This window comes from Silene latifolia, chromosome 8 (assembly GCF_048544455.1).
Source record: "Silene latifolia isolate original U9 population chromosome 8, ASM4854445v1, whole genome shotgun sequence".
NCBI lineage: Eukaryota > Viridiplantae > Streptophyta > Magnoliopsida > Caryophyllales > Caryophyllaceae > Silene > Silene latifolia.
In genome coordinates, this window is record NC_133533.1 from 33,405,318 (window position 1) to 33,432,749 (window position 27,432).

Consider the following 27,432-nt stretch of genomic DNA (forward strand, 5'->3'; position numbering starts at 1 on the left):
ATGGATTTCTGTGTAACAATGGGTTTTAGGTAGAGTTGAAACTTGAAATGGAGTTGAAGATGATGATATAATTCTGTTTTTTCTCCTCACTTGGCTAATGTGTTATGTGCAGAACCCACGAGACTGGCAAGAAATTTTGACCTACTTCCGTGGGTCTGAGCTTCAAATTTATTTCACTCGCTTACTGCAAGATGGTGTGAAGGTGCTGTCTTTCTCTAAGTGATTTTTCTCCTGATTCTCTTTGTACTCTCTGTGTCCCCAATGCAATGTTTTTGTGTATGAGTGTGTGCGCGCGCGATTCCTTTGGCACCTGGCTCCTTGCCTCCTTGGGAACAATTGCTACTCTTTCTAAATTTGACAGGCGACCTGATATGCAAAGTCGCAAACTCAACCTGATCGCCCATTTCCCGTTTTAAGGGTAATGAGCCTGTAAAAAATTGACCCATGACCTGAATGATCCGCAATTTTACTGTTAGGGTTAGGGTTTAACCACAAATATATTGATCTGACTTGATGGACCCGATCATTTTGACGGTTTATCGTTGTCTTTGCATCATACTGATTTATTTTAATTAACAGGCAATCATCAAGCCTCAGTACGTGGATAATATTCCAAAGGCAGTCCAGGGTAATGTCGGAGAAGTGTTAGATCAGAAAAATGAGAGAGATGTGAAGGCTGAAATATTGTCTGATCTTGAACTTAACAAAGTAATGTTGTGGGTATTTCTACGGATAGGGTAGGCTTATTATCGGAGGTGTTTGCAGTCTTAGTTGACTTGAATTGCAGTGTGGTGGATGCCAAATTGTGGACGCACAATGGTTGAATTGCATCTCTTATATACATTAAGGATTGTGATTCCGGGTCCTAAATTGAGGATTCACATCGGATTAGGAAAATTGAGTCAAAATTGAGGTCAGTGCTTAAAGGGGACAATGACATTAGGAGTGCCAAGATGAGTGTTTCGATGGCTGTAACTCATACTAAACGAAGACTTCATCAAATGATGTTTGATGATCGCGATTATGAGAGAACGCCATCAATTAGCTCTTTAAAAGATAATCCTGAGGTCTCAGTTCAGAATTAGAATGAGAGGAGGTACTCGGTTGCCAATGTTCAGTGTAAAGATTGGCCTAAGCTCTTATTTGATGTTGTTTGCACCTTGACGGATATGGACTATGTCGTATTTCGTGCAACCGTTGATACTCGAGGAAGGCGTGCTTCTCTGGTATACTTTCACGAATTTTTGCTCATACTGTACGGAAGATTAATTGTATTTTTCGTTGGCTGTCAATTAGTCTTTAAGAGCTAGTGTCATATGGGTCAGTGTCATAATACAGTTTATCATGAAATGGTTTATATGACAGGCGTGTTAATATGCATTCTTATAATTCTGTTTCAGGAATTCTACACTAAACACTCAGACGGAACCCGAATTAGTTCAGACGCTGAAAGACAACGCGTTGTTCAATGCCTTCAAGCTGCAATTCAGAGAAGAGCATCTCGGGTATAAATTTTTTGTCATAATTAGTTTTACATTACATTATATTGGGACAGAAACTCAGGGTGGCTTTAGGCTATGTGTCTTTACTGATTCTCAGATTGTGGTGATGTTGGGTGAAAATGGGACGGGGAAGACCACATTTATTCGTATGTTGGTAACTGTCTCTCCTAACTTACTGTATGGTGATAGTATGTGAGTATAAATATACTGAAGTTTGCTTACAATGAAAACTGAGTCAATGTCGTCGTAATTGTCAAAATTCAGGCTGGTCTGCTAAAGCCTGACAATGTGGGAGACTCTGATGTGGAAATGCCGAGCTTCAATGTTCATACAAGCCCCAAAAGATCAGCCCAAAATATCCCCCACACTGTTAGATATCTGCTTCATCAGAAGATAAGAGAGTTCTATACGCAGCCTCAATTTGTCTCAGATGTCATGAAGCCTTTGCAAATAGAGCAGTTAATGGACCGAGAAGTTGTTAATCTATCTGATGGAGAGTTGCAGAGAGTTGCATTAACTTTTTGTTTGGGAAAGGTCTTTTGTCAATCTTTTCTTGCCCTCCCTCCCCCCTGCCTGTTTTTACTGTGTTGTTTGGGAGTAGTACAGTCTTTGACATTTACCTTTTTTGCTGATCTAGCTGGCAGATATTTATCTGATAGATGAACCAAGTGCATATCTCGACTCAGAGCAGCGTATTGTAGCCGCAAAGGTGATTAAGAGGCATACTCCATCGTCAGAAGACTGCCTTTGTTATTGAACATGATTTTATCATGGCAACATATCTGGCAGACAGAGTAATTATTTACGAAGGGTCATCGTCAGTGGATTGTACAACAAACTCCCCTCGCCCAGTTTCACAAAATTTGGTCCTAGATTTACAAAATTAAGTCCAGCATTCACAAGATAATCCCCAAGTCTAAAAATCAAGTCCAAGATTCACAAGACAAGGTCAAGGGTTCACAAAATTAGGTTCAGGATTCACAAGATTAGCTCCAAGATTGACAAGATTAGGTCCAAGATTCACAAAATTGGGTTTAAAGTTCATAAGATCAGGCCCGAGATTCACAAGATTAGGTCCAAGGTTCACAAAATAAGGTTCAAACATAGACTTTATTTTGTGAAATCCGGACTTGATTTTGTGAAGCTTGGAGTATATTATGTGAACTCCAGACTTGATTCTGTGAAACTTGATTTTGGCAAACATAGACCTGATTTTGTGAAACCTGGAGTTGATTTTGTGAAGCTTGGACTAGATTATGTGAACCATAGACCTGATTTTGTGAAACTTGATTTTGTCAAACTTAGGCTTGATTTTGTGAAATTTAGACTTGACTTTGTGAAGCTTGGACTCGATTATGTGAACTTAGGACTTAAATTGGTTAATTTTCTAGTAAGAAATAACTATATGAGGTTGATGAATCATGTTTCATGTGTTTGTTATTTTTTGATGCATTGTTTGTACTTATCATCTATTAGCTCAAAAGGTAGAGCATTGTGCTATTGCGCAAGGTGTGGGTTCGAGTCTCACATAGATGAACAAATATAAATATACGATTATAATATATTTATCAATGTTAATATATGTCCAATGTCACTTTTTTATGTGTTAGATTCACAAAATCGGGTCTAGGATTCACGAAATTAAGTCCAGGGTTCACAAAACCATGAAGTAATTTGGTGAGGCCGGCCACCTGGCCATAATTAACGGCCTCACCGGATCCGGACTATATATATATATATATATATATATATATATATATATATATATATATATATATATAGAAAGAAAGAGAAGAGAGAGAGAGAGAGAGAGAGAGAGAGAGAGAGAGAGAGAGAGAGAGAGAGAGAGAGAGAGAGAGAGAGAGAGAGGTGGGATCCGGTGAGAACGACTATTCGGTGAGAACGGTGAGAACGAACTAGATACATTAAAATAATATAAGTTAGATACTTTTTTTTTACCAAAACTTACATACACTTTATATACTTGTAGGCACACTTTTTTCATGAATTCTAGGTACACCTCATAACAATCCAAATGCATTTTTTTTTTCGAATTTGTTTACTGCTATTAGATGCATTAAAATACATGTTAGATACGATTTTTTTCATAAAATTCTAGATATATTATATGACGATGTAGATACATTTTTTTTCTATACTAGATACACTTTTTACATAAATTTAGATACGTTTTATAGCGATGTAGATGCATTTTTTCCCATTCCATATACACTTTTTCTAACATATCTAATACTCGTAGTATAACTATACCCAAAATTTATTAACAGGTACACAAAATTTATCACCACCTCACTAACAGCACACCTAACACTCTAACAGCACACCTACGACCACCAGAGTTGAGCTAAATAAGATCGTATACTATAATGGTGACGGAAAACATCTTGGTAGGCACCGGGATTTCACCTCCGTTAGAGCACCGTCGCCGCTTCATTTCACTCCCTGACCCGCACTTGTTCGTTCATATCCATTGAACGTCCTCTTCAAAACACACCCAACACAGCCACATTACCCATCAAGCAACTGCCATCATTAACAACCCCCAACAATATAGTCCATAAACCACCACTAACCGCTGAAATTGTCGACCTCCGACACTAACCCCTGACGGCCAGCCGCTCCACCACTACCGCCATTATCGACCTCCTCTGATGGCGCCTAATTCTTTATTGACCATATCCGACTACCAGATTACTCATAAGAATAATGAATCAATGCCATTTTATTGACCAACCGACATCAACACCATAACTACCACAGCACCACCACCAACACGCACCCCATCGCCAGAATCAACCATCGTCCAACTTACCCGAGTTACCACCGCCAACTAACACTCACCAATCACCTCCACTCTTGCGTCATTTCTGCCGGCAACATTACTGAAGCCCTTAGGCAGCACGCCACGTACATATTTCGCCGGAAAATCGAGATTTGAAGAAGGATAATTGAGTTCTGGAGGTCGTAAACTGGCGGTTTGAAATATTGAATGGATTCCATGGAGTTGCGTTCGACATTAGGGAAGTTCGCGCGTCGGAGTTTTTGGCGATCGTCGCCGGCGATAGGTGGCGACGAATTTGAAAGGTGGTTAGGGTTTGAGAAGGGATATGATTAGAATGGGGAAATTAAATTTGGGGAAAAGAATGTGGGTTATACGTATGAGGATATGTGGGTTGCGTGTATTAGGCTCAGTCGTTGGATTGTTTATAATCCAATGGTTATATATCGTTCTCACCATTCTTACCGAATGATCGTTCTCACCAGATCCTAAATATATATATATATATATGTTTTAGCAGGATTTTCCTGAAAGGATCCGGCTTAATTATAGAGTAGTCAGGGTATCTAGTTCTATAATTTTGGTATGTTGTAAATGAATAAAAAGGAAAGACTAGGAGAAAAGAATAGTGTTTATATTATTTTGATAAGCTGAATACAGATTTTGTTTAAGTAAGTGAATGCTAATAAAATGACGAGAAGATAAGTAATAGACTAATTTCGCACTAATGAATAATCAATGCCTTTGCCAATGCTAAAGTTACAGTATTTATAGCCATAAAAATGAACGTTGTACTGGTCTTCAACGTCCTTCTCTTTTGTCGGAGCTGTTACCGGATTAATAGGGCATATTCCCTATTAATCCGGTTGACTCGTTCTTATTTGATTGATCCTCTTCCTTTGCACGTCTAGGTTCATGAGCAATATGGTTTTACAAGTAGACTTAGTCTTCCTTGAAGATAGGACACGAATATATATCTTTATATAACCGTTTTGCTTCTTCTTGACTTAATTTAGCTTTGCTTTAATACTCTGCCAGGCTATTACATTGCTTACCACCAGGCTTCTCTTCCAGTATAAGGCAAGCTGATTGCAATAATAGCTAGAATTGTCCGGTCTTCGTCTTCTTTAGTCGACCTTGTAAAGTCGGGCCAGGTTATGGTCGGGCCAGGCTAATGGGCCTAACAATTGCCCCTTGACATTTTACCCGTCTTGAACCAGGCCGGGGTGAGATGTCAATTTTTACCGGGTTGAATAATAAAGAGAATTATACTTAATCAATGACTTTTAGACTCCTAGTTACCGTTGGACACTTTAACGGCTAGGTGATGTCATCTTTGAGAGTTTTGCAATTTCTAGGGTTTTCACGTCGTTGCTCATCTTCTATAAATACGGTATCTGGGACGAGATTATTCTCCACCAATTTTCCTCCACTTTCTTTGCTAAATTTTCTTCTCAAATTCTTCCCTACTTCTCGGCAATCTGTTACGCTAGTTTATACTCTTTAAATAATTTAACTTCATCATAATAAATCGACAATAAAAGACATGGGAGCCAACGTCCTCATCCCGAAAAGCTGCTGCTGCTGTTGAGCTGAACCCACGGACATCCAAGAGGAAGAGGTGAGGGAAATTGATCCTCTGCTCGTCTTTGTGGCTTTCAAGTATCGGGATTACATTTTTACTTGCTCTTCAATCTCTGGATTCTTCTTTCCCTGAGGAAAACTTGCTAAAAACAAACTATGACAAGATTCTAAGGAGAAGAAAATAATTCCCGAGTCAACGAGGTATGGATCCCCGAGTCTTGTCCGGTCAGGGCTAACTGGGTATCACCTGGCTGGTTCTGTATTTTTGAATGGGCGTTCAAAGCGGTACATAAGTTACCTTTTACTCCCTTAATGATTGACACCATTCGTGCTATGGAGGTATCCCCTTTTCAGATTATGCCAATGGTTTGGAAACTTGTCCATTCTATTGAAAATTTATGTGCTAAACACAATCTTGTAATTACTATTAATGATATCAAGGCAGTATATCATATGAAAAATTCTATTGATGGTCGCTTTAATTTGAGAATAAAATCGAAAATGTCTCCATTAATTACTAACCTGGACTCTGGAGATGATAAAAATTGGGCAAAGACTTTCCTGTTTGTCCGGACTGAGACTTTGGGATCAGGCTTTGATTATCTGAGATATCCTCCCTTGGAGAGTGGTAGGTTCCCTGTACTTTTTATTTTGCAATATACATTACATGAAATTAATGGATTTTGATTCTTACCTGTGTAATTTTGACGGTTTTTGCAGCTCCTGATTGGAGTTTTGATCCTCTTGATGAGGAAGCTATTTCCAGGATAGAGGCTTTTCTTGCTATTCCGAGGAGGAGAGGACCTGGCCACTAGTTTGGGCGGGGAGTTGTTGCCCCAGTATATGAAGACCAAGTGACCGGGGTCGAGTATCCAAAGGCAAGCCTAGTTCTACTGCTCTTTCCTGTACGTCTTCTGTATGTTTTTATGTTAGCCGTTATCTTCCTGTCGTTTTTTGTTTGATGCTCACGTATATTTTTTATATATTCAGTATTTAGGTCTTCTGCTAGGCTGGCCAGCTTTTCTGCAAAGGATTTGAAGGCTGGGGTGGCTAGGATTGCTGAACAGTCCAAGAGCCAAGAGGCTAGTGGGAGTGACAAAACGCTTGTGTGGACAGCGGGCCGCCCACGGGGGCGCTTGGTGAGAAGCGGGGAACAAGCGTTTGCATTTTGTAGGGAGTCGCCACCAATTTTTATGGGAAATTAGAACCGTTCGAATACCTCGTGTCATGTCAAGACACAAAGTAGTGACATGAACACTAAGCAATCGTTACCCTTAGCATTCTATGTCTAGAATGACTCTCGTGGATGCCAATGAACACGGATGCTCACGGAGATCTGGAGTAAGGGGTGAGGGTACGTATTAGGAAGCTCTTTTGATCGAACACCTAATCCCGCCCGCCTCGATAGCGGCCTCTACTAATGATTAGGGAAGTTATTTATACTTGATATATCGTCGGTTATATGCATGCAATGCAACATCCAAGTTTTAATCCTAGCATGTGAGAATTAACTAAGTCGGTGAAACACGTAGTTAGCATACAATTGGTCGAAGTAGGATTTAATGCTCATTTACATGTGAAAGCATACAAATGATAAAAGAAATACAATAACTATGAATTACAATAAATATAAATTACAATAATTACATTGGATTAGGCGATTTATGTCGAAAATACCGCTAAAACGGATGATTTGAGAAAAAGAAATAAAAGAATAGAAGAATAAATTAACGAACAGGAATTAGCGTGATATTACGGATAATAGTTAGTTAATACGTAGACTAATTAAACTAGGTCAAAGCAGAAAAGGAGTTCGGAGAGCGAACTCATCACTGAACAGCGCGCGAGAGGCTAGCCCTGCGGAAGAGGCGCGGCGATTCTTTGCGTCTGTTCCAAGGGTGAGTTCGGCCGTCTTGAACTATCGCAAATCGTTAGGACAATTTGGTAAATTAATGGATTGATTGATATAATTACTCGGATGAAAGTGATTTAACAGATTATTTGGCATATGAATTAGTCATAAAAAACATGAGAACATGAATGAGGCGGATGCAAACGGATTAATTACATGAAGGGGCGATGTTAATGAATGATTAATTAGTGACATCGGTGAATAGAACAAACTAAACATGATGAATTAATGACAAATTAATGACGAACACGTGAATGAACAGATGAAAACTATATCAATGACGAATTCCAGAAACTCAATATGAACAAATTGAATCTCTAAAATCCGGGTTTGAATTTAATGACGAAAACCCGCGAATATGAATTATTTGGGATTTAAGTCGGATTTATGATGATTAAAACAAGTTAATGATGATAAATAATATACATGAATTAATTATGCTATCATGTGAACGAATTAAAGACAAATATAAGAAATAAATAACAAAACACACGAATTACAGAGGACGAAGAAGAAGAAAAGAAGCAGGAACTGCGGCAGCCTTACGAAGAGGCGCAGCAGGAACTGCGCTCCTTCGAAGAGGCGCGCGGCGATTCTGCGTCTTTTCTCGATTGTCGATCTCACGGAAATCCGCAAAAACGAGTTTGAAAGACGGTTTTAGAAATCGATTTTAACGGTGTTTTCGACATAAATCTTACATGAGTGATACGATAATTAAAAGTACAAAAATACAATAAATAAAAGAGGATTATACACCCTCAGACTTACATGTTGACGAAACGAGATGAACTAAGAATCGACTAGTGAATGCTCGACGCGAATGAAAGGAAAGAGTGCCCTCGTAAGAGGAAAACGATTGATTAAATTAAGTTGATTGAGTGTAGTTGGTCAAATTGGTCGGTCATGCAACGGAGAGGCTGGTACCCGGAAAGATCCGAGCTTACGTGGTCGGAAGTCCAAGCACGTAGGCGCCAATTAGTAAGAACGAAGTCTAGAATGCAAAGGGAGAAGAGAAGGGCGGACACTCGCGTGAGAAATATGAGGAACGAAGGCTCCTATTTATACTAATCACGTGAAGGAATAGGGTTTCGGAGACTCTTTGGAAGTGAATCTCGGAAAGATATAAAAAGATACGTAAATCATGCAAAGAAGGGCACTGGGAAGAGGCGCGGCGATCAACTTGCGTCTCTTGGAAGAGGCGCACACTGACTGCGTCATTTCCCGAGAGGTTTCCTCTGGCAAGAAAGATTTCGCGTTTGAGTTATGGTAGGACGGAAATAATTCGATTACCTTATGAGTATTACGGGATATTATTTGCCAAAAGATAAAATTTATGAAATATGGAATAGAAATATCCGGAACATTCCGAACATTTCGACTCGGGATTTAACACTATCGAAAAATGGAGACGGTTTTTGACCCGGACTCCGAATGTACTCTAATTACTGCCAAAACGACCGTATCAGGGCGTAGATGACAACTAAGAGGTTGACATTAATATTTGAGCAAACACTTGACGATAATCTTACGAATTGTCACAAATCGTTCCGCGAATCAAACATGCGGCCCAATCATCATTGGGTGGTTTGCGGGAGGTGCGAAACGAGGTGTCTCTGAGCCCCCACTTTGACGAGGCTTGGACAAGGCGAAAGTCAAAGTATAGCCATCAGGTCAATCGAAGATTACAACCTGACGACTATGGCGACGCGAGGCGGCTCAAGGGTGCGAGCCAGGACACATGTCGTCGGGAACATTTTAGAGTCTGTCGACTATCGGGGAGGGTCGTTTAAAGTCCATTAGACTACGTAAAGAAGCTCGCCAGACCATAAGAAGAGATCATACCGAGGCTCGGTCGAACTTCGCGGGAAACAAGAAATATTGAAAGCGGCGGGACGTCGGTAGAAAGCTGGCCGAGGAATCCGCTTGCGTCGGTCTCAAACGAACTCTCGCGAAACTTGAGGTTGAATGCGCTTTGCGTCGGTCTCAAACAAACTCTTGCTGGGGAATATATTGACGACTAGGAACATCTTGATCGTCGTGAGAGGAATCTTGAGTGAGCAGTACTGCAAAATACTACTGCGCCGGGGACAGACGACTAGGAACATCTCGATCGTCGTGAAAGAAATCTTGAGTGAGCAGTACTGCGAAATACTACTGCGCCGGATAAAATGAGTTGAGCAATACTGCAAAATACTGCTGCGCGGGATAAAATGATCTGGGACAATACTGCAAAATACTGTCGCGCTGGATAAAATGCGGACCGGAACGAAAGAAAATCGTCGAAACGGACCAAAAGAACATAATAGCATTGAAGAAGAGGCGCACCCAAAGATGGGCCCACTAATAACGAACTCATAACGGATTTTTGAAAATTCGTATGGAGGGAACACAAGGAAGAGGCGCGGCAAGAGCTGCGTCTCTTGGAAGAGGCGCGGCGCTGCTTTGCGTCTTTTCCCAATTTGGCTATTTCCGCGTAAAAACGCGAAATCAGAAGGGTTATATTTCATTATTTCGAAACTCAATTCCTTCAATTTCTCTCTCAAATCTTCACCATTTCCGTCAAGGTTGGATTCAAAAGCTTGCATTAAACATGACTAATCGAGGTATGAGTCTTAATCTTGCATTAATCATCTACATTTGTCGAATTTTTGAGTCATGAGAATTAGGGTTTTCGACCCTTTTGATCGAAAATTTGGGGCTTTTCCCCCAAATGGATTTGTTTTGCCAAATTGATGTTAGAAATGGATAGTAGGCAATGTTAGGAACATAACCATGTATTTGCTTTGAATTTTCATCGAGTTTTGAGCCCTTGAGCGAATTTTGAGACGGTTTTACAGCTGAACTGTAAATTGCTTCGAAAATAGCCTTAGGATTGCCCATTGGCGATGAAATTTGATATTTGGGATCCTTGGATGATGGGTAAACTCCTTGCCATCTCAGAATTTTGGTTTGTGACAACTTTTTCGGGGCACCTTTCTAGGGCATAATCGCCGTTATAACGAAATGCTGCCGAATTTTCGACTTGAACCCGGAACTAGGCTTTGACTTGGACTTGACTGGACCCAATTTATCACATGAGTGATTGGGTTGGTGGGAATATGGCCAAAGATGGCATGGAAAGGGCGTTTTCAGGGCTCCGGAGGCTCGAAAACTCCTTAACAAAGGCTTGTCGTCATGTGACGCGGCCTAAATTTACTTTAATGTTGCAGGTGATGAGGCTTCTACTTCTGGGAGGACTCCCATGGAGGTAGACGCTGCTGTTGAGGAGGCCTTGGAGCAGGTCTTCACCGACGCGGTGATGGCCACTGGAGGCGAGGCTCATGAGGAGGAGGCCCCGAGACGGGCCAACGTGAGGCGAGGAGGTCGTCAGCTGAGGGGAGCTCCTGCGTGGGCTGAGACTTGGGAGAGTAGGCACCTCGTGTGGGCTGCAGAGGGTCACCTGTCCTACAGGACGGTGAAGAGCTTGGTAAATAAGAATTCACTACTCATTACCTATTCTCCCTCGTTCTTTTTGTCCAAACTTCTTGCAAATTTCATTCAAAACTAAAGATAGCTTTGTTTCAAATCATAATAGGAGGCCGGGAACATCAGGTCGTTCTCGGGTTACACGACAGCGATGGAGCACTATGAGCGGCTGTCGGCGGAGGAGAGGGCCATGATCGAGCGTGGAGCGTTTGGTCCTCTGGTTCAGGTTTGGAGGGATATCGTGAAGAGGAAGTTGCGGGCTAACCTTAGCCTGGTCCGTGCTTTCTTGGATCGATTCTGGGACACGACTTCCACGTTTCACCTGCCTTTTGGTGAGGTGGGAGTTACTCCGGAGGATTACGGCATGATTTACGTGCCGTGTGGGGCCGAGGAGATGGTGTGGGCTGGGGACCGCTTTGCTATGAGAGCGGATTCGGTCGAGGCGAGGAGGTTGATCGGCTGGAACTTATCGCCGAAGGTGTTGCGATCTTAGGGCTTGGTACCCGTACCTACGTCCGAGACTACTTTGCGGGAAGACCCGGAGGCCGGTGACGATCGATGGGAGGGAGACTGCTCCTCCTCCTTATCTGGTGAGCAAAGAGCTCAAATGTCGTGGCTTTGGTGGTTCTTGTCTTCGATTTACCTTGGAGACAAGGGCGAGAGGCTATCGACGAAGCTTCTTCCCTTTCTTTCGACACAGGTTCCCTAGGGCCTGGGGCCGGGTCACTGCTGGTTTTGCGGTCCTCATCCGCTTCATGAGGGCCATGGTTCGTCCGGAGTTGATGAAGAAGGGGACTTCTCCCGGCGCCTTGGACCGGACTACTTTTGGAGGTATGAACCTTCCTTTAGACCAAAGTAAATTCTTTTCTTTATCGAATCACGAAAGATCGTTATTGATTATTCTGTTTCATAGGCATGGGTGTACTCCTACTTCCCGAGTTTCGCGCCAAGAGGACGAGGCACTGGAGAAGGCCTATCCGTGGTGAGGGATTGGGTGATGTCTTGGACGAAGAGCAAGCGCTCTTCTCCCAATGTCTACCGGCGGGAAGTGAACGCCCTTCAGCTGAGCAGCGTAAGTATCCCACTCGTATTCACTTATATTTCTTGTCCTTTGCTTTTAATTGATCATAGGAATGATCTTTGCCTTATCTTGTCGCAGTGGGTGCCCAGACCTTGGGCGGAGTACGCTGGAGCGCCTCCTTTTGTTGCTGAGGTCCTTAGACCTAGGAGCCCGAGTTGGCTGCTGGTGTGGACGTCGATGGGTCATGTGTGGTATCTGGGCGAGCGCTTGGCTCGTCAGTACTCTCGGGGCGCGTTGACGGTTCCCGTCGATCCTCCCAGGACGATGTTTAGGGAGCCTTCTGAGGCTGAGAGGGAGCGGACTTGGGCTGGTGCCGGTGGCGACGACCTTCTTCCGCTTTGGCGAGGACTACTCGGCGTTCTGTACGGGAGGTTGGCGTCGGCCGGTAGTGGTGTGTATTTTTATGTTTCTTGATTTGATTTTGAGAATTATGATGAAAGATCATCGATTAACGAGAACCATTTGTCTTTGCGGGAGGTCGAGGCGGCGGGCATCGAGCCCCCGGTGTACCAGAGACCCTTGAGTACACAGCCGACGCGGGGAGGACGACGATCTCCGAGTTGCGTGACTTTGACGTAGGCTGTGACGGATCTTGGCCTGACGATGCGACATCGATTCGGAGAGGGTGAGCCTCCAGCTTATATACCTTTCGTGTAAGAACACATTTGATTCGAACTTGTTCACTTTGCTGAGAATTTCTTTTGACATGTAGGTCGCGCCATCTCGGTTCGTGGCACTATGGAGGGTGGCCAACCGGCTACGAGCTACCGCCATCGAGGCACTCGTCGGTGGTCGAGATCGTCAGGTATAGACCTCATTTGACTTCTCTTGATTTTTTTTTGGTTTTCAGTTTTGTTTGAGTTGATTGACAGGAGCCAATTTCTTGTTGTCCACAGGCTGGTCGTGAGCTGGAGCGAGAGTTGACCCGATCTCGGGAGGAGACGGCTCGCTTGTCGAGGAGCTCGAGTTTCGGGGACGCCGAGATTGCTGCTCTTATGGCGATGGTTCTTGAGTTGGAGGGTGCCCAGCGATAGTGTGCGTAGTTACGTAGGCTCGTACATTTGGTTTTGAACATTTTGGACTTTGTTTCGGGGTGCCACCCCCACTTACTGGACTTTGGAACTTTGTTGGGCGCAAGCCCCGGTTGCTTGTACATTTGTATATATGATGGCACGAGTGCCTTTCTTTCTTTGGGTTGTGTTGCTTGTACTGCGGGTTAGTTTTTGAACAGGTTTGGTAGACAACGGTTTACGCCGTCATGCTGCCGAAATTTACATAGAAATCACGCCAAAGCATACATTTTATACACATATGGCCTTAATTAGCGCCAAAAATGAGACTCAAAAGGACAAAAATGCAAAAAAAAATGCAAAAATTTGTCGGAAATGACCGGACAGTAGGGAGGGTTACCCCCTAAAAAAGAAAAAAATAGAAACCCGTAAGTGTAGAAATGGAAATCTTGAAATGAAAACAAAAGAAAATTATTTCCTGAAAAAAGTTTGCTTCCTAAAAATAAAATAGAAAGATAAAAGAAATAATAAAAAAAAAGAAATGAATAAATGAATTAAAATAAAAACAAAAGGAAGAATTAAGTGCGATGAAAAATGGCGAATGTGTCGACGTCGCCTCGAAATGCGTGCCCGCGAATTTAGGAAATAGAAAACATGGTAAATTGCTCGTATTTACCAAAATAAAATCCCGTAGGAATAGGAAATTATTCGTTATAGAATTAGGAAAGATCCAAACGCGGGAATCGCAGAAAGTTAGTCTGGGGAAGAGGCGCAGCATGAGCTGCGTCGCTTTGAATAGGCGCAGCAGAGCTGCGCTGTTCTAAAGCTTGTCTCTTACGCGGATTTTGGAAACAGCGATTAGTATAAATAGAAGCGTCGACGAAGCTTTAAACCACATAATTCTTCCGTCTCTTCTCCGTTAATCCTCATAAAAACTCCCAAAATAAATTTTCAAGAGAAAATTGTCATCATGAATACTTTGGAGATCCGCTTGAAGGAATGGACTAATGAATTCTCGAATATTGAGAAGCACGACATGGGTGCTCATAATCTTGGGTCTCTATTGAGTTTGAAACTCATCAAGGTTGTAAAATCGTTCCTGGATGCTTGTCTTGACTACTGGGACCCAAATTATCATGTTTTCGCGTTCCCAGGAGGTGATATTTGTCCTTTTCCGGAGGAAATTGCTGCTATTGGTGGGTGGGACCCCGAGCATTTACCTGCCATTCCTTCCACTTCACAAGGGTATAAGACAAAATTCAGAGACCTGCTCGGATTGACTAGACTTGAGGTGGATCGCTTGGTTACCCCGAAAGGCGTGAGAATGTTGGACTTTGTAGATCGATTCATCAACAGGGCTGACCCCACTGTTTCTTATGTTGCTAGGAGGAGAGCATTCGGCTTTTGTTTGCTGCATGTGTATGTCTTTCATGGGCACGTTGATGAAGATTTGCGAGGTGATCCCCGTCTTTTGGGTCTTATCGAGCAAATGGAACTGCGCAGGAGCCCGGCTTGCTTGTGCTTAGGGGAGATTATCTTGGGTTTGGATAATAGGAAATCCAACCGCGATCTTCCATTTTTGGGGAGTCCCGTCATCTTACAGGTAAAAGACACCTTTTCTTTTTTTCTTTTTTTTTTTTTTTTTTTTTTTTTTTTTTTTTTTTTTTTTTTTTTTTTTGTTTTTTTTTTTTGGGTGTCTAATACCTGCTTTTGGTAGGTTTGGCTTATGGAACGGCTCCGACTGCTCGAGCCCCCAGTTCATGCACTTTCCTATCATTCCCGTATGATTGCGATGAGGACGCGGTTGTACATGGTGGACTTCACTCGGGTCTGCGACTATTGGAAGAACAAGCTGAAGAATGATGATGGCCCGTTGATTAGGTGGGTCGTACCGTGGTGACACCTCAAGTCTGTTACTGGAGTGTCTTCTTTGGATCCTACTAGGTCCGTGCGCATTCCGGGATTGGAGTTCATGGTGTGCATCTTTCCGGAAAGGTTGATGAGGCAGGTTGGTTTGAAACAGACTATCCCGAGGCTTGATACCGTTCCATGAGACTGTAGCGCTTACCACCGAGAGCCGAAGAGAGTGGGCTATCAAATGGGCCCAAAGGAACATGTGGTTCTTGAGCTTCTCCGCCAATGCTTTGTGGGTGTCGGATTCCTATCGAGGTGGAGAAAGGCCAACTTCGGAAGAACGCGAGAGATCGAGGAAACGCGAGCACAGTTGACTACAAGGTGCGCGAGGGAGAGAAAGAGAAGGAGAAGCATCTGACAGAAGGAGAAGAAGAAGCTGGATTTCAGGTCATTCGTCCTTCGAAGAAAGCAAAGACTACTCCTGTTGCGGAAATGGTGGTTGGCAAGAATGGAAGAGTCAGGCCTCGAGAAAGACCGTTGGTGATTAGGTCTGAAGTGGTGCAAGAACGCCCGGCTCGAGGTCGTGACAAGAAATATGACAAGAATGACAAGGGCAAGGGGAAGATGGAGGAGTAGCCCGAGTCTTTATTTATTATTTGATTATTATTATTATTGTTGTAATAAAAAGGAGGGATTTTTAGAATCCTAGCCTATTCTATTTTTTTATTATGTATCGTACTATTATGAATGAAATAAAAAAGGTTAAATGGTTAAGAAACCGCTGTGATTTTCTTTTATTATTCTTGTCGAATTTCAAATGCAATGCAAATGTCCTTCTATTTACATTTTAGGTATATTGGGTTGAATCCGGTGAAGGATTGCCTACGTATTCACTTAAAAAAGCGAAATCAAACCCTTGCGCGTAGTTCGAGTAAATGTAAAAGAATAATTGTTCGAAGCAAGAGCTTGTAATGAACATAGAAAATAAGCATGAGCTTTTGCTTGTTCTCAAGGTGCGAATTCGGTTTATTTGATGATGTGAGGATAACAGTCTTGTCAAAATGCAAGAGCATAGTGACACTTAGCTTATTTCAGCTTGGCCAGGGGCCGTTTATTTAGTGCCACAAGAGCGACACATGGGTTTACGCGAGGCGCGTTTTTGTCCTATTCTAGGCATAGTATCGTTTCAGTTGGTCAAGGTTTGTGGGGTTTGAAAACTCATTCCCATCTAGGTCTGTGATTCTAACCGCACCCCCTGGGAGTATGGATTTGACTAGATATGGTCCGGCCCAATTAGGTTTGAATTTTTCCCCTTGGGTCGACAGGTAGAAGAGCTCTAACCGATTTGAGTACTAAGTCTCCTTCTTTGATGTTTCTTGGCCTAACTCTTTTGTTGAAAGCTCGTTTGATACGGGCTTGATATGTTTGGACATTATGTAAGGCACGTAGCCTACGTTCATCCAGGAGGATGAGTTCTTCATACCTATCCCTCTTCCAATCGGCTTCAGGGATTTGACTTTCTAGTAGAATACGCAAGGATGGTATTTCTAGCTCGACTGGTTGTACGGCTTCCATGCCGTAGGTCAAATAGAAAGGAGTAGCCCCATTGGGCGTCCTAACTGATGTACGATATCCCTATAAAGCAAAGGGTATCTTGCTTGGCCAATCTCTGTAGTTGTCAGTCATTTTCTTGAGAATTGTGACAACGTTCTTGTTTGCCGCCTCTACCGCGCCGTTAGTCTGTGGTCTGTAGGGCGAAGAGTGGTGATGCTTAATCTTGTATTTGGCTAGTAATTGCTCGGTTTCAGCTTGGAAGTGTGACCCATTGTCGCTGATGATCTCATGTGGGCAACCATATCGACAGATGATGTTGTTTTGTATGAATTTTGCCACATTTTTAGCCGTAAGAGCAGTGTAGGAAGCCGCTTCTACCCACTTGGTGAAATAGTCAATTGCTACTAGAATGAAACAGTGACCTCCTGTTCCGGCTGGGGTTATCTTCCCGATTATGTCAATTCCCATGCGGAGAATGGCCAAGGAGATGTCATCGTGTATAGCAACGAAGGAGGGACATGTTGCACATTCCCGAAGATTTGACAATTGTGGCAGTGTCTCACGTATTTGATGCAATCAGATTCCATGGTGGTCCAATAATACCCTAAGCGTGTGATTTTCTTTGCCATCATGGGCCCACTCATGTGAGGACCGCATTCTCCGTCGTGGACTTCTTCCATCACCTTTCGTGCCTGTGAATGATCAAGGCAACGTAGGACTACACCAAGAGGTGTTCTTTTGTACAACTCTCCTTGCATCAGGATGTATTGGGAAGCTAAAAGGCGTATAGCACGTTGTCCCCTTTTGTCCATATCCGGTGGATAGGTACCATTAAGCTTGAAATTCAGGATTGCTTGGAACCAGGGTTCTTGTGCGATTTCTTCTTCATTGGTTATTTGGTGGATATACGCCGGTTCTGATCGTCGTTCGATACACAAAGGCATTTCTATCATGTGGTCTGGCATATTTATTAGAGATGCAAGTTTTGCAAGAGCGTCTGCAAATTGATTTTCCTCTCGAGGTAGGTGTAAGTAGGTTACGTGATCAAAGAATTGAGCCACTTGGTCTATCCTAGCTTGATAGGGTGCGAGGCTTTCGCTTCGGATTTTCCAGGATCCTGTAACTTGGTTGATGATCAGTGATGAATCCCCATGTACTCGGAGGTTTTTGATGCCTAAGCTTACTGCCGCTTGTAGTCCAATGAGACAAGCTTCATACTCTGCGCGTTGTTTGTCACCTCGAAGTCGAGTTTGACAAAGAATCGGTGTATGCTCACCTTCGGGAGAAATGAGCAACACTCCTATTCCGAATCCTCTTAAATTTGATGCTCCATCAAAGTATAGATCCCAAGAGTCTATGTCTGTTTGAAGTATATCCTCGTCGGGAAATGACCAAGTGTCTATGGTTTGTGCGTCGTTGATAGGATTTTCTGCGAAGAATTCGGCGACGGCGCGACCTTTTATGACTTTTAGTGGTACATATTTGAGGTCGAATTCGAGAGCATCGAGTCCACCTTGCAAGACGTCCGTTGAGGACGGGTTTCTCGAAGAGGTATTTGACTGGATCCATTTTTGAATATATCTTGACGGAGTAGCTAAGCATGTAGTGACGTAGCTTCTTCGTTGCCCACACAAGAGCGAGGCATGTCTTTTCGAGTTGCGAGTATTTGCACTCATATTCCAAGAACTTCTTACTTAGATAGTAAATAGCTCTTTCTTCACTTCCTACGGTTTGAGCCAACATAGCACCCATGGCGATTTCGATTCTTGTGAGATATAAACCAAGAGGTTGATCTCGTTGCGGTGGTATGAGCACTGGTGGTTTAGCCAATATCTCCTTGATTCGGTCAAACGCCTTTTGACAATCATCATCCCACATGGTGTGGTCTGTTTTCTTGAGTTTCTTGAAGATAGGCTCGCAAATCATGGTAAGTTTCGATATGAATCGGCTTATATATTGTACCTTTCCCAGGAATCCTCTGACTTCTTTTTCTGTTTGAGGTTGTGGCATTTCGATCAGAGCTTTGATTTTTGAGGGATCTATTTCTATACCGCGTTGGCTGACGACATATCCCAGGAGTTTTCCGGATGTTACCCCAAATGTGCATTTCTGAGGATTGAGTCTCATGTTGTACTTTCGTAGCCTTGCGAAGAACTTGCGAAGGTTTGCAATGTGTCCCTCTCTTTCCTTGGATTTGACGATCATGTCATCTACATATACCTCCACTTCTTTGTGCATCATGTCATGTAGGAGCGTAGTTGCGGTGCGTTGGTATGTGGCTCCGGCGTTGATCAATCCGAATGGCATTACTGTATAGCAATATGTTCCCCATTGGGTGACGAATGCGGTTTTGTGCATATCTTCCATGGCCATCTTGATTTGGTTATAACCCGCATATCCATCCATGAAGGATAGTAATGCGTGGTCTGCAGTGTTGTCCACTAATATGTCAATGTGAGGTAAAGGGAAGTCATCTTTTGGACTTGCTTTGTTTAAGTCCCTGAAGTCAACACAAACACGGATTCTCTCATCCTTTTTGGGCACAGGTACTATGTTGGCTACCCAGTCAGAGTACTCGGAAACTTTGATGAACCCGGCTTTGAATTGCTTATCAACTTCTTCCTTAATCTTTAGAGCCCATTCTGTTCTCATTCGTCGAAGTTTCTGTTTCACAGGTTTGAAACCCGGCTTAATCGGAATCCTATGTTCGGCGATATTCCTGTCGATCCCTGGCATGTCTTTGTAGGACCAAGCGAAAACGTCTTTGAATTCATTTAGGAGGTTTATGAAATCGGCCCTTTCGGTAGAGCTCAAGGTAGTCCCTATCCTAAGTTCTTTGGGTTCTAATTCGGTTCCCACGTTGATGGGTTCGGTATCTTCTATTACTGGTCCCCCTTCCCCTTCTTGTAATATTTCTTTGGCTACGTAGGGAGGTATTTCGGTCAAGTCTGGGTCTTGGTCATCCTCAGTATCATCATAAACAGAATTGCACTCGAAAGAACACAGAGAGTAAGCAGAACCTAATTTATTCATATTAAGATTTGAGTAAAGTTGAAACAAATGAGCCAACTGATCCATGGTCAGTGGTGGCAAAGGGACAGCAATTGGGGCATTCCCCGAATTACCGTGACTACTCGAGGCTAAGCTAGGAGAAACGAAGGGAGTGGGGATGACAACAGGAGTAGACTCTCTAATGACTTCTCTAGACTCCGACTCTGACTCCGACTCCGACTCTGATTCGAACTCGTCGTCTTCTGGCTCTCCTTTGAACATCTCTCCTTCTCCAGTAGTGAGCTTGAAGAGCCTTCCTTGGTTGTTTGTCCACTTGATAGATTTTCTCCATCCTTTCTGCTGCTTTGTGTCGATTTCTGTGATCAATGCGGTGGGGTTGAAGCGATCGTCCTGAAGTATCATAGTAATGATCTCATCCTGCGCGGCCCTAATGAATCGGTCCTCTCCAAACAATAGGCTAACAGCTTGTTCGTCGAAGCAAGGTGCTTGACGGGTTTTGACGGTAGGAACCGTTTCGGGAGGAATGAAGTAGCAATCGTGAAAGATCTCGATTCCGGCTAACTTCCTCTCAAGATAATGCCAAGGTTCGGGAAATCCATGAAAGAGTTCTGAACTTCCTTCTTGAACGAAGTACCCATTTAAGGTGGGGAGATATGGTCTCATTTGGACTCCCACGTACTTGCGATTTTGGACTTGAGCGAGCATCTCGAGAACTTCTTCTTTTGTGGGTTTATACCCTAGCCCAAGTGGTATCCTTGTCGAGTTGCCTTTCTTGTAGGGTGCGAAGGTGTTCTTCCGAATTGGGTTCAAAGGCATTCCGGGGAAGTATCCCTGAGATTTGAGTATGTGGTTGACCACCAAGTTAGAGTAGGGATTATAGTATAAGGGTGCCAACTCACTTTCTATGACATTCACACTTTGGAAGCCCCCAAGTTCGTATATGGGATCCGCAAGGACTTGATTGTTTGATTGCTTCTCAATTATTGCCTTGATGGGTGACGAGGTGATCGTCACAACTTTGCCATTTAGTGGGATCTTGATCTTTTGATGAAGGGTGGATGTTACCGCTTTAGAAGCGTGAATTCAAGGCCTTCCCAGAAGTATGTTGAATGAAGCTTCGATGTCCACTATTTGGAAGTTAACTTTTCGTTCGATTGGTCCCGTGGCTATGGTTAGGCTAGCAAGTCCAACCACTTTTCGTCGTGTACCGTCATATGCACGTACACCTTGATTTGTGGGAGTCCAATCCGACTCCTTCATGCCTAGTTTGTATGCCGTTTTGAGGGGTATGACGTTGACTGCGGAGCCATCATCTACCAAAGTCATTGGCACGTTCTTCTTTAGACAAATGACAGTGATGTATAGAGCAAGGTTGTGACTAGCGCCAAAAGGTGGCAAGTCTTCATCTGAGAAAGTAATAGGATTACTTAGCCTCGGTGATTCTTGGAAGACCAAGTTGACTACATCTTCGGGAGTGGAGTTATGCGCTACATTCAATTTGGCCAAAGCTTGCAGTAAAGCTTGGCGATGCGGAAATGAACTTGCCACTAGTTGCGGTGAAAGATCACCTTGGTCTTTTGTAATTGCTTGAGCAAATGGTCAGTGGGGTCATCTTCGTTATCATTTGGTGTGATGACATTGGTTGGACCGTTTTGAGTAGTGCTTTGATATGGGCGACCCGAGTTAGGTGGTCCACATCTTGGTCTTCACCATTTTGGACTATTTCCTTGACCAAGGAATTTTCAATGAGGTATTCGTCTTCATCGTCATCGGCCCAAACCCCATTGATTGCAGCTAGTTCCTTCATTCTCATGATATCACTTTCTAGTCGTATGATTTGATCGACTAGCTTATCGACCACGGCGACTACTTCTTGCATAGTGGCATTTTGAGAGAAGATCAATGGTACACGTTCCTTAGGTATTGTATTGGGATGGCTCAAGGCCGTTACCATGTTTTCTAATTCCCACACTTGTCTATCTACACTCCTTGCCCATGCGATGAAGTCGGAAATGGTAGGGGAGATGGTAGAGTAGAGCCTTTCTTTCTCAATTGCATGAATTTCATTTTCGGTGGGAGAAATTAGGTGTGAGCAATCTAAGGTAGATTCGTCACTTGTAATCACTAGAACTCCAAGAGGATTCTGAGTGTTGTTGGGCTTACCCCCTGGTGGAATTGGAAGTCGACCATCTTCGATCATATTTTGAAGCACGTGTTTCAACTTATAGCATTTTTCTGTGTCGTGCCCCTTGCCCCTATGGTATTCACAGTAGGAGTTTTCATCCCAGAACTTGGACTTCTTTTCGGGTTCGGGAGTAGGTCCAATGGGTTGGAGTTTACCTTGCTTCATTAGCCTTTTTAGAGCGTTGGAGTACGTGTCCCCGAGGTTTGTGAACTTCCTTGGTGGGCTAGTTTTCTTGGATGGCTCGAGAAGGTTAACTTCGTCGGTCTTGCTAGTAGAGCCGTATGAACGACTTGTGGACCCTTGATATCCTCGACCTACCGTTTTGGACAAGAGTCCTTTACGGATGTCATCTTCAATTCGTGTCCCTAGTACGGTTAAGTCCTTGAAAGTCTTGATGTTTTGATATCTCAAGTGGCTGGCATATATGGGTTTGAGATTATCCACGAATTTTTCCACAAGAGTAGCCTCATCCGGGCGCTCAACTAGTTGAGTACTAGTCTTCCTCCACCTACTTAGGAAGTCGGTGAATCCTTCTTTGTCATTTTGGGTAAGAACCTCTAGAGTACGCATATTGACTTGGATCTCGGCATTATCCGCGTATTGTTTTGAGAACTCGATTGCGGCGTCTTCCCAAGTAGCGACCTTTTTGTGATCTAAAGTGTAGAACCATTGCTTCGGGATGGTGTCGAGAGATGAAGGATAGATCCTTAAGAACATCTCGGGTTTGATGCCTTTGATAGACATGTAGTCCTTGAAGGCGCGGATGTGGTTCAAAGGGTTCTCATGTCCTTTAAACTTAGGGATACCCGTCATGCTAAAGTTAGTAGGTAATTTGGAATTGACGGCCTCATACTTGCGATTGTTTTCCCTGTAAATGTCATCCCCCTTAAGGTACATCAATTGCTCCTCTAGGTATTGGAGTCTCTTCTCAGCTGCGGTTGCCCCTAGGGCAGGATTCTCATCTTTAGACTCGTCATCGGAAAATTGTAGTACTTCACCTTTAAGGGGAGGCAACCTTCCCTCTACATCAAAGATACGGCCTTCAATAAGTTCAAGGCGGTCATAGGTTTGTTCTTGAGTGATTTGCATTTGGGTTATCGCGACTAGGATTCGATCATTACTTTCTTGAATTTGCTGAAGGTTTGTTTCATCACTTGACCCAGGCATGTTGGAAACTGGATAAGAGATCGGCGACGAATCAAAACACGATCGACCATTCTATCACACTTGCTAAAAGAGGAAAAGCTTTGACTCGTGAAGTGGGTGTGTGCCACTTGTGTTGAGTGAGTTTTGAAGAAAGACAAGGTCTTTGAAAATGTGTGTCCTAGCCAACTGTAGTGTAGTTGTAGGAGTGGACTCGAAGTGAGGTTTTGAAATGGGCTTGTGGCCCGAATTTTGACGCGACAAACGGACAGAGTCTTGACCGGATTTTGCGCTAATTAAAGGCCTATTTTTTTTTTCGAAATTTTTGTTTGAAAGTGAGGATTTTGATTTTTTGAAAATTCGTCATGGTTTTGTTTAGAAATGGTGATCAAGCAAGGTTTACACATTTATACAGGCATTATAACGGGATGCTGAGTGCATTTAAAAGGGATTTGGTTTAAAAGGTGGGTTGCCATACCGAACCATCAAACCCGAAGTCTGTGGAGATGCTCGTGCCAAACAAGAGTAAGGCCGATTCCTAGTCCATTTCCTCAAGTAGTGAAGGCCCTTGATACAACAAGAGTAAGCATCATGGTATGGATGACGTCAATCGCTATCCATCCTTAGGCCCAAATAAGAATTAGGACCGTTTAGACGGGACGATTGGTCGAATGGGTTGGGTTGGGCCTAGGAAGGCCGAATAAACGGTCTAGGAAGACCGAGTTATGAAAACCAACAATTGTCTTGTACAAATTTATTCCCTAACCTTGTTCAAGTTTCACCCTTGCTACACGTAAGTGTAATATCCCCAGAGTCGCCAAACTGTGACGGCGCCGCACGGGCGCTTGGTGAGAAGCGGGGAACAAGCGTTTGCATTTTGTAGGGAGTCGCCACCAATTTTTATGGGAAATTGGAACCGTTCGAATACCTCGTGTCATGTCAAGACACAAAGTAGTGACATGAACACTAAGCAATCGTTACCCTTAGCATTCTATGTCTAGAATGACTCTCGTGGATGCCAATGAACACGGATGCTCACGGAGATCTGGAGTAAGGGGTGAGGGTACGTATTAGGAAGCTCTTTTGATCGAACACCTAATCCCGCCCGCCTCGATAGCGGCCTCTACTAATGATTAGGGAAGTTATTCGTACTTGATATATCGTCGGTTATATGCATGCAATGCAACATCCAAGTTTTAATCCTAGCATGTGAGAATTAACTAAGTCGGTGAAACACGTAGTTAGCATACAATTGGTCGAAGTAGGATTTAATGCTCATTTACATGTGAAAGCATACAAATGATAAAAGAAATACAATAACTATGAATTACAATAAATATAAATTACAATAATTACATTGGATTAGGCGATTTATGTCGAAAATACCGCTAAAACGGATGATTTGAGAAAAAGAAATAAAAGAATAGAAGAATAAATTAACGAACAGGAATTAGCGTGATATTACGGATAATAGTTAGTTAATACGTAGACTAATTAAACTAGGTCAAAGCAGAAAAGGAGTTCAGAGACAGAACTCATCCTGGAACAGTAGCGGCAGATTCTTCGCGTCTTTCCAAGGGTGAGTTCTGGTGTGAAGCTTTGAACAAAATCGTTAGGACAATTTGGTAAATTAATGGATTGATTGATATAATTACTCGGATGAAAGTGATTTAACAGATTATTTGGCATATGAATTAGTCATAAAAAACAGTAGAACATGAATGAGGCGGATGCAAACGGATTAATTACATGAAGGGGCGATGTTAATGAATGATTAATTAGTGACATCGGTGAATAGAACAAACTAAACATGATGAATTAATGACAAATTAATGACGAACACGTGAATGAACAGATGAAAACTATATCAATGACTAATTCCAGAAACTCAATATGAACAAATTGAATCTCTAAAATCCGGGTTTGAATTTAATGACGAAAACCCGCGAATATGAATTATTTGGGATTTAAGTCGGATTTATGATGATTAAAACAAGTTAATGATGATAAATAATATACATGAATTAATTATGCTATCATGTGAACGAATTAAAGACAAATATAAGAAATAAATAACAAAACACACGAATTACAGAGGACGAAGAAGAAGAAAAGAAGCGAGAATCTGCGCGGCCTTACGAAGAGGCGCGCGAGAATCTGCGCTCCTTCGAAGAGGCGCGGCGATTCTTGCGTCTTTTCTCGATCGTCGATCTCACGAAATCCGCAAAACAGGTTTGAAAGACGGTTTTAGAAATCGATTTTAACGGTGTTTTCGACATAAATCTTACATGAGTGATACGGTAATTAAAAGTACAAAAATACAATAAATAAAAGAGGATTATACACCCTCAGACTTACATGTTGACGAAACGAGATGAACTAAGAATCGACTAGTGAATGCTCGACGCGAATGCAAGGAAAGAGTGCCCTCGTAAGAGGAAAACGATTGATTAAATTAAGTTGATTGAGTGTAGTTGGTCAAATTGGTCGGTCATGCAACGGAGAGGCTGGTACCCGGAAAGATCCGAGCTTACGTGGTCGGAAGTCCAAGCACGTAGGCGCCAATTAGTAAGAACGAAGTCTAGAATGCAAAGGGAGAAGAGAAGGGCGGACACTCGCGTGAGAAATATGAGGAACGAAGGCTCCTATTTATACTAATCACGTGAAGTAATAGGGTTTCGGAGACTCTTTGGAAGTGAATCTCGGAAAGATATAAAAAAGATACGTAAATCATGCAAAGAAGGGCTGAGAAGAGGCGCAGCGATCACTGCGTCTCTTGGAAGAGGCGCAAAGACTCTTTGCGTCTGTTCCCGTGGAGGTTTCCTCCTCTTTGAAGAAAGATTTCCGCGTTTGAGTTATGGTAGGACGGAAATAATTCGATTACCTTATGAGTATTACGGGATATTATTTGCCAAAAGATAAAATTTATGAAATATGGAATAGAAATATCCGGAACATTCCAGAACATTCTGACTCGGGATTTAACAAATATCGAAAAATGGAGACGGTTTTTGACCGGACTCGAATGTACTCTAATTACTGCCAAAACGACCGTATCAGGACGTAGATGACAACTAAGAGGTTGACATTAATATTTGAGCAAACACTTGACGATAATCTTACGAATTGTCACAAATCGTTCCGCGAATCAAACATGCGGCCCAATCATCACTGGGTGGTTTGCGGGAGGTGCAGAAACGAGGTGTCTACAGCTTGATATCCTGGTTTCTGATATCCAGCCTTCTCAAGATCCACCCAGGATAGCGTCACCGGAGGTCGTCCAGGCTCAAAAAAGGAAGAGGGAAGATGTTATCCTGGAAGGGGAGGAGGGAGAGAGAGAGCCTATCCAGGCTCAGCCAATCAGGAGTATAAGGCAAGTGTCTACTAGGGTTGATGACATGGATGATGCCCGGGCACGGATAGATGAGTTTTCTGCAAAAATGAGCGGCCAGCTAATGTCTGCTAGTACTCTTGAGTCGTCTACCAGAGTGGTTTCTATTCTGACTTCTCTTGTGACAAAGGCTGCTGAACTTGCTTCCCAGGCTAGGGAGGTTAGTTGTAAAGGGATATTTTTAATTGTTCATGTGCTTTTTGTTTTGCCTTGTATTTGGCTGATTGATTTTATATATATGTAGGGATTGGATGCCGGGTTGGCTACTGCTTGTCAGCTTAGGGATGCCCAGGCCAGGGTTTCTAGTTTGGAGGAAAAACTGGATAAACTTAACCGTGACCTGCACACATCCAGGGGTAATGAAGTAGTGCTTCAATCTCAGTTGGGGACAGCTAGGGAGTCAACCAGGGCTGCTATAGTTTGTGAGGTGGCTGCAAAAAATGCTGAGAAGGCTGTTAGGCAAGAGTTGGAGGCTGAGAAGCAGGCAATGCAGGATCAGTTGAGAAAAAATGAGGAGCTTGCTGCTGAAAAGGAATTGGTGGAGGCGAGGTTGGCTGATGCTGCTCAATACTTCTTCGGGAAAGGCCGGGTTGATGCTATGAGGGATCCGGAATCTGACCGGGCTAATTGGAATCCGGACCGGGATGAGATAGCTTTGGACGCTCAGTATCCTGATTTGGCCAATATGGGTCAAGAAGAAGAGGTGGATTCTCCTCCTTCCAAGGCGAAGTCTGATGACCAGGAAATGGCGGATGGTTGTGAGTCGGTCACTGGCTCAAAGATAGCTTAGTTTTGTTTTTCTTTTAGGTTTTGGTCTATCCAGGGGGAATGTCCCTGGAATGAATATTTAGAAACGTTTTTTGGCCCATCCAGGGGGGATGTCCCTGGAACGGATGGTTATTAGGTGTGTGGTGAGGCCAATTATTTTGGATGAATAAA

The 27,432-nt window shown here is 43.0% G+C and overlaps 1 pseudogene; it reads left to right on the top strand.

Annotated features, from left to right (window-relative positions):
- On the top strand, positions 1-27,432 carry LOC141595009 (uncharacterized; annotated as a pseudogene).